We start from the raw sequence: 13,274 nt of genomic DNA, 5'->3' as shown, positions 1-13,274 counted from the left end.
AGGAAATGATTTTAATGACTAAAAGGGGTAGAACTTAACCGATAGGATTATGTTGCAGTTTACGCTGAGAGGTATTATCGTAGCATTTTCTTTGTCAGGTTTCTTACTAGAGATAACCTAGGAACACTTTAGTAAACCTTGTCGAGCAACATACTCATAGAAAAGGTGAACCATTCTAGACACAAGGCATTTGATTCCTTAGTAAACCCAATCATTTATCCCTATTATATCTTGTTTGTGAGAGGTTGTCAAGTTATTTTATTTCATGTCCATTGCTCAACTTTTTGATTAAAAAGTATTTTGATTTTAAAAAGATAGGTCGATTACCAATCTTATTACTCCAAAAAAAAATTGAGAAAATAACTCAAAGTTATTTTAATGCTTTTTAATCCTCACAATAAGAATTGAGTCATCACTTCAGCCCATGGCTATGGAGAAATTAGCTAAGTATGACAATCATACTTAGCATCTTTAAAAGTAAAAATGAAAATGAGACTTTGAAAATAAGAAAAGAAATTTTTTTTTAAACCAAAGAAAAGAAGAAGAAAGAAATATGATGTGTTCTTAGGCTTACCCTAGAGGGTATTTATAGCCTTCAAAAATCCTAAAAACATGGAAAAGATAATTCCTAAAAAGAATAGATAATTCCTAAGGATAATTATTAAACTATTTATACTAAAATTCTTAAAAAATGATAAGATAAAAGATAACTCTTAAAATATTTAAACTAAAATCCTAAGAACATGAGTTTGACTTGAATTCGAATTTTAAAAACACAGAAGACTCATTAGTCCTTTAGAAGAGCTGAATGGACCTTCTGGAAGGTACTGACTCATTGCCTCGTTAGATGCGTCATACCCAGAGGTATGCCCACTAATCCAACCTTGATTTCGAAATAAAAAACTGCATAATTATGTCCTTTAACTGCAATTTCCAAAATCTAGTGTCCTGTATAGAAAATGAATCAAAACAATATATCAGCCACAAAACTAAAACTAAGGAGCAATTTAAAGGTAAAATAATAACTAAATAAAGCACCTATCAAATTCTCCCTCACTTATTCAATGTTTGTCCTAAAGCATTCCTAATTAACACATCAAAATCACAAGTTTCCATCCAATTTCAATTTATTCCTCAAATTTCCAATGAAACTAAGTCCATGACAATTGTTGAATTCAAGACACAATAAAACAAAGACACAACTAAGAAAAATTTTAAGCAAGCAAGATATCCCAATTATTTTCCAACTTTAATGAAACATAACTCAATACCTCACAAAGATTCACACATATATGCCTAAAGTGTTTAGGGTAAAATGAAATCGCTCAAACCGGAACTAACCAAGATATTACCATAGTCTTGGAATTCAATCAAGTGTCCACTACTAAGAGTGAACATAATGCAATAATCAAGGGGTCTTTAAATCAAGGTGTAACGGGGATTAGGTTAAAAGGTCATGATGATTGATTTAAGTACCAAGACAAGAATTTACAAATTATTCCTAATATTCATAAAGTAAAATAAAAGTAAAACTAATAAACATAAAGATAAATCACTTTTTTTTTTTTTTTTTACTTTTACTTTTTTTTATTTTTTATAATTTCTTTCTGGTTTTTTGTTTCTTTTGCTATTTTTCTGCACAATAATGTTGTTCGAACTATTTTTTTTGCAAATATAAAGTAACAAAAATAGTAAAATAATGAAATGATAATATAAAGAATATATATTAATGTAAACAACTAATCTACTTGTCTTGATAAGGGTACAAAAGATGGATACAAATAAAGGTTTGAGTTTAATTATGTGGTTTAAAATAAACAAAAATGATAAAGGTTCAAAAAGTGGTTCACTAGTGGATATATAAATGTGCAACCTTTTTGGGAAAAAGTGGGTTTAATCCTAAGTGCCCCTATCACATTAAAACATTGTGTCCAACATGTAGTATCGATTTGCATTGTGATTACAAGTTCTAGAATATCATAAATAGTCTGGTACACTCAAGTTAAAGAATGAGCAAGAAAGAAAATGTATTCCCGTTAAGCTCGAATCTAATAAGAAATGGCTTATATGTACTAAGTCAAGTTCATCTCCATTAACAGAAGCATGAAATAGCAATACTTAACAGAAAATCACCAGCTATGCCAAATACCATCATGCAAATTAAGTTAGATCAAAACATGGCCACAATTCAAAAGGAAGCAAGATTATAAAGTGAATTTCAAGATAAGGAACTAAAAATTCCAACACATCAATATCAGAACAAATTAATTCTAACCAATCAAACAATAAATAAAAAAAATTGATAGCAAATTCTACCCCCTAGTTAGACCATATTATCCCAATATGAATAAAAAACACAAGAGATGGAACATAATTACTCCCCTGGTTTAATGGCTATCGTGACCGTAAATGATAATGGTGAATGAGCGACGGAGAAGGCAAGGTGCGACAGTAAAAGAATAAATAATGAAAAATAAAAGGGTTTTCATTTTTTAATGCACGTGAGTATATAGAACAGAAAAAGGAAAATGAGTTGGAAAATGAGTGAAAAAGTTTAAATTAATGATAATAATTAAAATAAGGGATAAGTGATAAAATAAAAGAGTTTGTATTTAATATGGAGAATGGGTTTGGTCGGTTATGATAGGGATAAACATGGGGGTAAATTTTAATTATTTGAAATATAATGTGGGGTCCAAGGGGAGTTTAAAGTATAGGAAAAGAAAAATAATAAGTAGTTAAGTTAGAGTGAGAGTGTGCCCGGTCAAAAGAAAATATGAGTTTTTTTAAATAATTGCAAAGTGTTAGATAATGATAGGTAAAATAATAAGTGAGACCCATGGAAAGTTTAAAAGGAAGGAGATTGGTGTAAGGTGAAGTAAGTGATAAGGTGGGACCCATAGGGTAAAAAGGTGGAAGTTTAATTTGGTAAAACAAATGTGGCATCATAATTAAAGAAGGTTTGGGTTTTGCTAACATGCGCCAAAAGTGGGGTGGAGTTTTGCTAACCCGCACCGCTTATTGTTGAGTTATGCTATCTCCACACGCTAAACATTGCTCTAAGGTTGTATATTCGATTGAAATTTGAATCTGTTCAGAGAAAAATAAATAAAATTAAGCATACGATAAAATGAAAATAAAATAAAATAAAATAAACTTAAATGAAATAAATTGAGTTAAAAATAAAATAAAACGAAATAGGTGCCTCCCAAAAAGCGCTTTTGTTTAACGTCGTTAGCTCGACTACCTATTTTAGACTATAGGTTTCAAGAGAAATACTTCCTCCACTTTATACGCGTTTTCGAACTAAGAACTTTCTTATGAGAAATTCTACGATCATATAATTCTTTTATTATTTTCTTTTTGATTTTGCCATTCTCATAGGCTTTTCTACAAATCCTTTTCATATTGTCCGAAATAATTGCTGGAAAAGTATCTTTTTTTCCCGAAAATGTGTTCTTCAAGTTTTCTGGCAACTGCTTCAAATCAATTTGACATAGAAATATTAGCCCATTTATCTTAACCAATACATCTTCTAAGAGTCCTCGGGATAAATTATTGATCGATTCGTTGGCTGTATTGTTACTCTTGTATCCTTCAATGGCTCATTAGAAAGTAAGTTGTATATAGATAAATGAATTATATTAATAAAAGAACCTAAATCGTACATTGCACATTTAATTCCAACTTTACCAATTTTGCAAGGTATATCAAACATACCTTGATTTTTCAATTTGGTGGATGCTTTCGTTGGAAAACAGCTGAAACATGTTCGCATAAATTTACCTTTTCTGTTCTATTAAGCCTTCTTTTTGTGGTACAAAGGTCTTTAAGAAATCTAGCATACCTTGGTATTTTTCGAATTACGTCAATGAGAGGTATGTTGATTTCATGCTTTTGAAATACTTCCAAGATTTCCTTCTCTTCAACGTGTTTTTCTCTTTTTAATAACCTGAAGGGAAAATGTGGTGGAGTCTCGTAGGAAGATGGTGTCGGATCGGGATTTAAAACTTATTTCTTCTTTCTATGGGGACTTTTGTCAATCCCCTTTTCCTTAGGGGGATCTGCGCCAACTGCTTCCTCTTCTATTTGGGATTTCAGATCTTCTTTATTCCTTTGTGGGTTTACACCAACATCCTTTGGGACTAGTTGTTCAAAAATTGTACCGCTTTAGAGGGTGATGGCGCTAACATTTTCCCGTGGGTTTACCTTGGTTTGTGATGAAAGCTTACCTTGTGATTCCAAGCATCCCACAACCTGAGCTAGTTGAATAATATGCTTATCTATTTCTTATTAATGAGCCTCAGTCCAATTCTGTAATTTTTCTTGAGAAATAGCCAACCTCTCAATGACATTTCCAAAAAGGACTTTGGCGGTTCATGAGGTGGTGGAGGTGGCCTTGATTGATAGGCTTGATTAGGCCTTGGGTTTTTTACATAGCTCAGATTTGGATGGTCTCTCCATCATGGATTATAAGTATTCGAGTATAGGTTATAGGGTCTCTGGGGAGGTCCCAAAAAATTCCCTACAATATTTACTTATACGCCAACTTCCTCCTATAGTATTGGACAACAGTCTATCGGATGATCTGGCATTGTGCATATTCTGCATATTCTCACTGCTCCAATTTTTCCTTCAACCAAAGAATTAACTATGTCAGTTAACTTATCAATTTTGTTTTATAAGGAAATAGTACTTATCTCGTGAACCCGTTGGCTGGGTTCACTTGAAGTACCAAACTGCTGAGAGTTAGCAGCCATTATCGAAATTAATTCCCTTGCTGCAAATGGTGTTTTGTTCACATACTCCTCTAGTAGAAGCTTATATAGTTTTCATCTCCATTGGAAGCGACCCTTCAAAGAAATACTGGAGGAGTGTTTGCTCGGATAATCCGTGTTGTGGACAGCTTGCACAAAGCTTTTTAAATCGGTCCCATTAATCATAAAACGATTCTCCATCTTTTTGCCTTATTCCTAGAATGCTTCTCCTTAATTCACTTGCTTTTGCTACTGGGAAAAACCTATAAAGAAAAATCCGAGTTAAATCAGCCCAAGTAGTTATAGAATTGTGGGGTAAATAAAATAGTCATTCTTTAGCTAAACCAGATAAAGAAAAAGGGAAGCCCGTGGTTTTATTTGGTCTTCAGATACTCCCTGAGGTTTCATGATTGAACAGACCGTATGAAACACTGTGAGATGTTTGTGTGGACTTTCATTGGGAAGCCCATGTAATATAGGAAGAAGATGAATAAGGACTTTTTTCAGAGGAAACGGAGTTGTGGTTTGAGGAAAAGTAAAGAGAGGTTGTTGTACAATAGGTACGACAACTAATTGGTAAATTGTTTGATACGCCATTGGTTCTGGCATGTTGTTTTTGCCTAGTGTATCTTCAGTTATCAGTTCTTCATTTTTATTAAAGAAAGATGATCTTTCATATTTAATTCTGGATCTGAATGCTCCAGTTGCTCATGTTGTCGTTTCCTACTTTTTCTAGAAGAGTTTTTGCGTGAATTCGTCTGGCTCTAGCTTCGATTTCTGGATCAAATTCTACTAAATCACTTGGATTACTCCTGGTCATAAATAAAAAAGAAACAACTTTATCAGTTACTTTAGCGGAAGTCCCTAGTAACGGTGTCATTTGACAGTTGTTGTTTTACTGTGAAAATAATTTTTCCTTCTAAAAAATAAATAAATAAAGAGAGAGTAGTGAAGAGAAGTATGGTCAGTCCACAGAGACTCTGGAGTTTTTAATGAAGTGAATTTTCTTATTCTGGATAAGGATGAGATAAAGTAGAGATTTGGATGAAGATGAGATTAAAAAGGGGGTTTAAAAATATTTTAAAATAAAAGATAAGGATAAAATAAATAAATAAATTTAAAATAAATTGAGATAAAGAAAAACTTATAGTGAAATTAGCCTCAGGCTTCAGCTTTTGCCTCAATTCCAGTTGATAATCGGAATAAATTTTTGCTTCGGTTATTTCTCGGTTACAGTCTACAGTGACCAACCCCTGTAACTTATTTTTCTCTCTTATGAACTGATAACCCAAAATATATTTTTTGATATCAGTTCTTTATGAAGACTTACTATGACTATCGTCGTCTGCACCAACTTGTTTTATAGATCTAGAAAAACCTGACTCACACTATGTTGCTTCAATGAGAATCGAGCTCACTCTCAATTTCCCTTAGCAGACCGCCGCTAAGTGTGTTCACAGGAAGTCTATCTTGATACAAGCCAGTTCTTCCTCCCAACTATAAATCATAACAACTTCCAAACCAATGTCGACTTTTGATTAAAAAGCGTTTTGATTTTAAAAAGATAGGCCGATTACCAATCTTAAAGGTCGATTACCAATCTTATTCCTCCAGAAAATTGAGAAAATAAATCTAAGTTATTTTAGTGCCTTTGAATCCTCACAGTAGAATTGAGTCATCGCTCAGCCCTTGGCTATGAAAAAATTAGCTAAGTATGACAATCATACTTAGTATCTTTAAAAATAAAATGAAAATGAAAACTTTAAAAATAATAAAAGAAAAAGTTTTATTTAAACCAAAGCAAAGAAGAAAAATGAAATATGATGTGTTCTTAGGCTTACATTGAGAGGGTATTTATAGCCTTCAAAAATGCTAAAAACAAGGAAAAGTTAATTCCTAAAAATAAGAGACAATTCCTAAGGATAATTCTTAAACTATTTAAACTAAAATTCTTAAAACAATGATAAAATAAAAGATAACTCTTAAAATATTTAAACTAAAATTCTAAAAACATGAGTTTGACTTGAATTAGAAGTTCAAAAACGCGGAAGACCCTTTCGTTTTTCTAGAAGCGCTGACTGGACCTTCTGGAAGGTGCTAACTCATCACCTCGTCATGCCCACTAATTCAACATTGATTCCAAAAATAAAAATAAAAACTTCATAATTCTATCCTTTAAGTGCAATTTCTAGAATGTAGTGTCCTGTACAGAAAATGATTCAAAACGAATAAATCAACCACAAAAACTAACAACTAAGGAGTAATTTAATAGCAAAATAATAAATAAATAAAGTACCTATCATACTTGTTCGATTGGTATACTTGAACAAATTTGTATTTAATTTATAGCACTCACATACACAACACTCATTCCCTCCTCATCCTTCAGTTGATCTTTTTTTCCGTATTTATATTGATAGATGTATTAATCGACATATATAAAAACACACTTTTGATTGGTTAGAATTTTTAAGGATTTGTTTCTAGTTTTTATTTTCTTTTTTGTTTTCGTGAAATGGGTGATTAACTCATTCGTTTGAGAACTTCAAATCTAAAAACAACATTGTTCTTCACATTGAAAACGTCTAGTCATATTTCAATGATTTGCTCTTTCATTTAAGGATGTCAAGTTTGTTGACGACATTGTTCCTTCACGTTGAGGGTGTCTATTCGCGTTTGAATTATTTGCTCCTTCGTTTGAGGATGTCAAATATAAAAATGGCGTCGCTCTTTCGCATTGAGGAGGTTTTGTTACCTTTGAGTGATTTTCTTCTTTATCTAAGGAAGTCAAATATGAAGACGAAACTACTCCTTCATGTTAAGGACATCTAGTTATCTTTTCTCATTTTAACATCTTGCCCAGTGGTCTTATAGATGGCCTGGAGGACTTAACATCCTGCTCAGAAGACTTATAGATGGCCCATAGGACTTAGCATTAGGCTCAGAAAACTTTTAGATGGCCCGAAGGACTTAGTAATTGAGAAATCTTTTGGAAATTAATTTCTCTTTTCTCGTGATAAAATGTTTTGATATCATGCTCCTTCATCAAGGTTATGACTCATATGTTGATTAATCTCATTCATCATCGAAGTTCCTCCCTTCTAAACATGATTTCCTCAATTCTTGAGGTTTAAATTTTGTCTCTCTTCTTGAGATCTTGCCACCGAAAATCTTCTTCTTTCTTTTAAAGATATGTAAAAAAACATGCATTTTTGTATAAAAGTATGAATGCGATTATCTTGAATGTATATATCATCAATGCAATGTATTTGTTTCATGAAATGATGTTTTCATGTGTGTATGTATGTTGATTATCAATTTTCTTTGGTCGAAGACCTCGATCTTCTTTTATTCATCATCTAGAAATTCACCCCTATATCAATGTGGTAGCTTGTTAATTCAAGATTGTACTTTTCAAACAATAATCTTGTCATTTGATGTCTTCTTTGTCTTCTTGTTTTGTATATTTTTTTTCAAAACTTTACAAGAAGCATTTTCTCTTTTAATGAACACCTAATCTAGGTTCTCACCTCAGTCGGGTATTTGGCCTTGATTCCTTTTCACTTCCCATTAAAGTAGTTGTTTTGGTTATTTACTACAAATTGATGCATATTTTCCCTTATGTCCCAAATATAGTTTGTTTTTTTATATAATTTCTTTTGGTCTTCATATTTTGTCCTCAACTATCCATGTAATGTGATTCTTCCTCGTTGCAATGAATCTCCTTAACTATTATGTTGATCAAGTTTAAACTTGTTATATACCATGATATGGGTCTTCAGTAATGCCCTATTATGGTCATTCTTTCCTTTTTTCATGGCTCGTTTTCATTTTAGTGTCATTGTTCTCCCTTTTTTATAGGTATTTTTTCTCATGCCATTTTTGTCAATAATACCAGACTCAACATTGGTCATCATAAGCATCGACATAGGCATTTCATTCTACTTCTTTGGTTCAATGATAAGTGGTTTCGCTCCATGCGATCATACTAGTGTAGAAATGCTTTGGATCCATACAAAATCTTTAAACATTGTTATCAACTGTAAGTGAACAAAAGTCTGCTTATTCATAGCTTATTTATTTTTTATTGATAGAAAAGTAAATAATGTATCTGTTACGAGAATATCTCAAGTCCTCACTATGAGTTTCGATACCGGAACATCCTATAATATGTCATAATTTTCTTATTAAGGAAACCATTCACTTTAAGGTCAATTATTAATGTTGGTGATGTCAAAAAGAAGTGTAAGAAGTCTTTGTTCTGGAATCTTTTGAGCCTTCAGATTTTCAAACGTCGAATGATGTTTTCATTGTTTTCTCATTGCTTTTCTCCTTTCTCACTTGTACCTCTTGCCCTCTTTTATTTTTGGACATTTGAGGTAGAATGAGCCTCATCAGCTTCAAGAACCTCTTTTATTCTTGCGAGATTGTAATATTTGGAATTATTTTTTTGAATTCAAAAGAATAAAGGAATTTTGTAAAATAAAATAGTGCTCACTACTCCGAGCTCACAATTGAAACAATTCATCAATTCAATGAATATTAAATAAATCAAAATATTTTCAGATTTTCAAAAATTATATCATTTTGAAAAGTGTTAGGATTGATGAGTTGATTTTGAGTTAGCTTCTTAAATTTTCCAAGGTTTCAATCATCGAACTTCCATTATTTTCTTAGTCCTGGTGAATATTGTGGCATGCCCATCTATCTCGGCTTGTCATTCCAATCGAATGCGGACAAATCGACGCGAATGTCATATTCAATTGCTAGATCTTTTAGAGCACTTATATTTTGATTATCTAAAATACTGCATTTGTTCAGGCTTCATAGACTCCTTTAGTAAAGCCAGAGCAAAAATATCAGTCTAAAAACAGAATTTCTAAGTACTTATATGAAGTCAACTATAATAGGTGTTTCTCAACTCCCTTAGTACATTTGCACCAAAACTCATTGTTAATTCAAACCTCAGACTTTTTTATTTCCTTGAATTTTATTGACTTTGGTTTCATTTATGATTGCTTTGATTTAGTTGTAGGATTCGTCTTGTCACAAATGCTTCACTTGACAACCATAGTGGAGCAAACACCAAATTGTCAAGTATCCAATCAATGTCACAATTTGAATTTAATTTATTCATAAAGCCAAAGCTTTTGAGTTTCCTCTATAGAAAGTTGTTTTAGCGAAATACCTCTAACTTTATTGCACTTACCTTGTGATGATACTTCATTAATGTTTTATATATTCGAGTTCAAAATTTCTTAAGCTCATTGAGAAGAATCTTTTATAGTCTAGGTGTCGTTAAAAGTCAGAAAATTTCATCTTTAGAGTTCAATTCACAAGGAATTGACCTAAATTAAATTCATGTACTTCACTATTCCATCTATGAAGATTATGATCATCACTAAAGCCTCGATAGAAGTGTAATCTAATTAATTTTGCAATATCATACATGTAACACCCATTTCCCGCATACGTTACCGAATACGAGTCCAAGGTGCTACATGATACTTTTAAAACTTTCTTTATTCAAAAATCAGTATAATTTTGTTTCTTAAAAAATCATTAAATTAAACAATAAAAATCAAAACTACTTAATCACGTAAAATCAAAATACTACTTTCAACATCTAAATAAAGTCCATTTTCAGGCAGCAACATGTCAATTCAACATTATTTCATACAAAGAGTGAAACTACTTGAAAACTACATAAAACAAAATTCATGTTAAAGGCAAATAAATTCAAATTTTATTCATTTTAAAACTAGTTTCAAACATATTCATATCATATTTTATTTACTGAAAACCACATATATAACTTTTACAGTAGAATGTCATTATTGATTCTGGTAACATACATTGATAAGTGATGTCAGACTAAGCTCCTTACTCCACTCGACTTCTTTTACATATGCGTGAAAATCATCACACGCTAAGTATATACTTAGTGAGGCATTATAATGTTAATAATAAGACATATGCTTAATAAAAAATAGAACATGTATCATAATAAGAAAACATTATATAAAAATGTTTAATAAAATCAATCTAAATGATCAAAGTCATTTTCATATAAAAATTCACATGTAAGTCAATAGTTCATATATAAGGCATTCAAAGCCAAATCAAAGTTCTTGATGAAAACTTTTCTTTCAATCAAATCTATCAAACATGTACGTTTCCTTTTCATTTCAATTCATAACCCAATGTATGATGAATGAGAATGCATGATAAGTGAGTCACGTAGGAGTGTACGTAAATATGCATTCGAAACTGCCACGTAGAATATACGGGTATTGTAGAATAGGGCATTGATGTATCAATCAAGAACACCATAATGGCTAACATCACGAGTTTCTTTAATGCAAAAATAGTGTCGCGTAGAGTTTCACATATAGTGCCACGTAGAATGTACACAAATGTGCCATATAAGATTGATCAAGAATCACTCCGCCTCTTAGCATGACAATTGTACCAGTAACTCTCAATGCACATACAATGGACTTCATATTTAAATTCATATACCATTAACATATCAAAGTTTTCATATATACAAATATATCAAAAATCATAAAAATTCATTGGGCAGTTCATACCCAAAATCTTTCAAATATTTTCAATAAAATATTAAGAAAAATATCATAATATAAACCAAATTATTTTTTTGATTGTCAAACTTTCAAGGTTGGCTTATCACAAGCCAGATCATTCAAAAACCATTTAACAAGGTAATATGTCAATATACCAAATATGATTCAAAACCTTTTTCTTTCAAAATATTTAAGGTTAACTCATAAGTTATCCTCATATCATATTTATAAAGTATAGTAAGAATTTAGTCACCTGGTAATGCCTCACCAGTAACCTTACGCAGCGATTCAAGCTTCACTCCTGAACTTTTTCTTTAGCTTTAAGCTTGTTTTGATTTCGATTTTGATCACGATCTTCATCTACATCATATACAAATCACATACAATTTCAAAGTTCATGTTAGTATCTTACTAACATGAACATAGGCACATTAGCATAAATATTTCTAAAATTTCTTTTTATACTTAATTGATACTAAATCCATTTCATATAATCCATGTCCACCAATAGCTTACATAATTATTTCAAAATCCAAAATCTAACCATTCACATGAATTCTTTTAGAATTCATCCCAACATATCCAATTTATTCACAAAGGTCCCTCTCCATTTAACTTCAATCAATTTCCATTTCATTTCTATACTTTACATATATTGACAGCTTGCATTACCCTTAAAGAATCATTACTCTGTATTAATCTGCACACTGGAATTTAATTCTGTTTGAAACTAGATTCGAATACAAATCTAACCATATAAAGCACTCATTCTAACTCAACTTGTATAATTTACAGTGAATTTTCTAATCTAATTCCATAATATGCTACCCTATTTTTTAACCTATCATCGATAAAAAATTATATCTTTAAGTATACACTTTAAAATCAATTCCCGTTTGCTATAATTGAAACTAGATTGACATAGAACACAACTCACCTCCTAATCATTTTTATAGAATTTCTGGTGATTTTTCAAGCTTACTGCCAGATTCAGAAATCTAAACAATTTTTAATGTTTTGCATCCTTAATTTCTTTGCTATTTCTTACAACTTGTATCATTGTCCTTAAATTTTTAAAAACTTAAAATTGGTCCAAATCACATTTCAAATAATGTAGAATCATTCATACATCAATTCTAGCACTTAGGAAAATTTCCATAGTTTCCCCTAATTTCTTCACTATGGTCGAATGATATAGGGTATTTTTAGCATGATTTTCACTTTGATTCAATCATGATTTCAAGCTCCTAACATCAATTCCATGTAGTTTCAACCAATTCCATATCAATTTCAATTCAAAATTCCAATCTCAACATAAACCCTAACATGGCCAATTTCAATATAAGCATTTCCAAGTGGTTTCAATCATTACAAGCATGGAAATAATTCTCCAACATTAACTTCATCATAATCCATCCTTTAAACATAAAAAACTAACATCCTCTTCATCCATACAATTCAAGAACTTAAGGTTTTAAGCATGAAAAACATGAACTAATAGTATCAAATGATAGAGAATTTCATGTAGATCAATTTTGTATTTCATGATTTCATCCAAATTCCTAATAAATTGGCTTGAAAATCAAAAAGAAATATTTTTTCTTATCTTTGGAGGAGCTCACGTCCATGGAGAGAAAGATGAACACCAAATTCTTGAATTCTCTTCATCTTTCTTTATTAAATAAATGAATTAAAAATTCATTTAATGTCAAATTACCAATTTACCCTTAAAATTTCAATATCCTTACCATTTTACCCTTGAATTTAATGATAATTACTAAATTACCATGATTTAATCATCCCTTACATCATCATAGTCAGACATGAACAACTAATTTCACATATTCTAATTTTACCCTTATAATTTCACAAAAATTAAAATCTAGTCACCTAAATCCAAAGGTTCATATTTAACATGGAAAAATCATCG

This window comes from Hibiscus syriacus, unplaced genomic scaffold (assembly GCF_006381635.1).
Source record: "Hibiscus syriacus cultivar Baekdansim isolate YM2019G1 unplaced genomic scaffold, ASM638163v2 tig00110911_pilon, whole genome shotgun sequence".
In the NCBI taxonomy this organism is placed as follows: Eukaryota; Viridiplantae; Streptophyta; class Magnoliopsida; order Malvales; family Malvaceae; genus Hibiscus; species Hibiscus syriacus.
Note: the sequence above shows the minus strand (reverse complement) of the source record.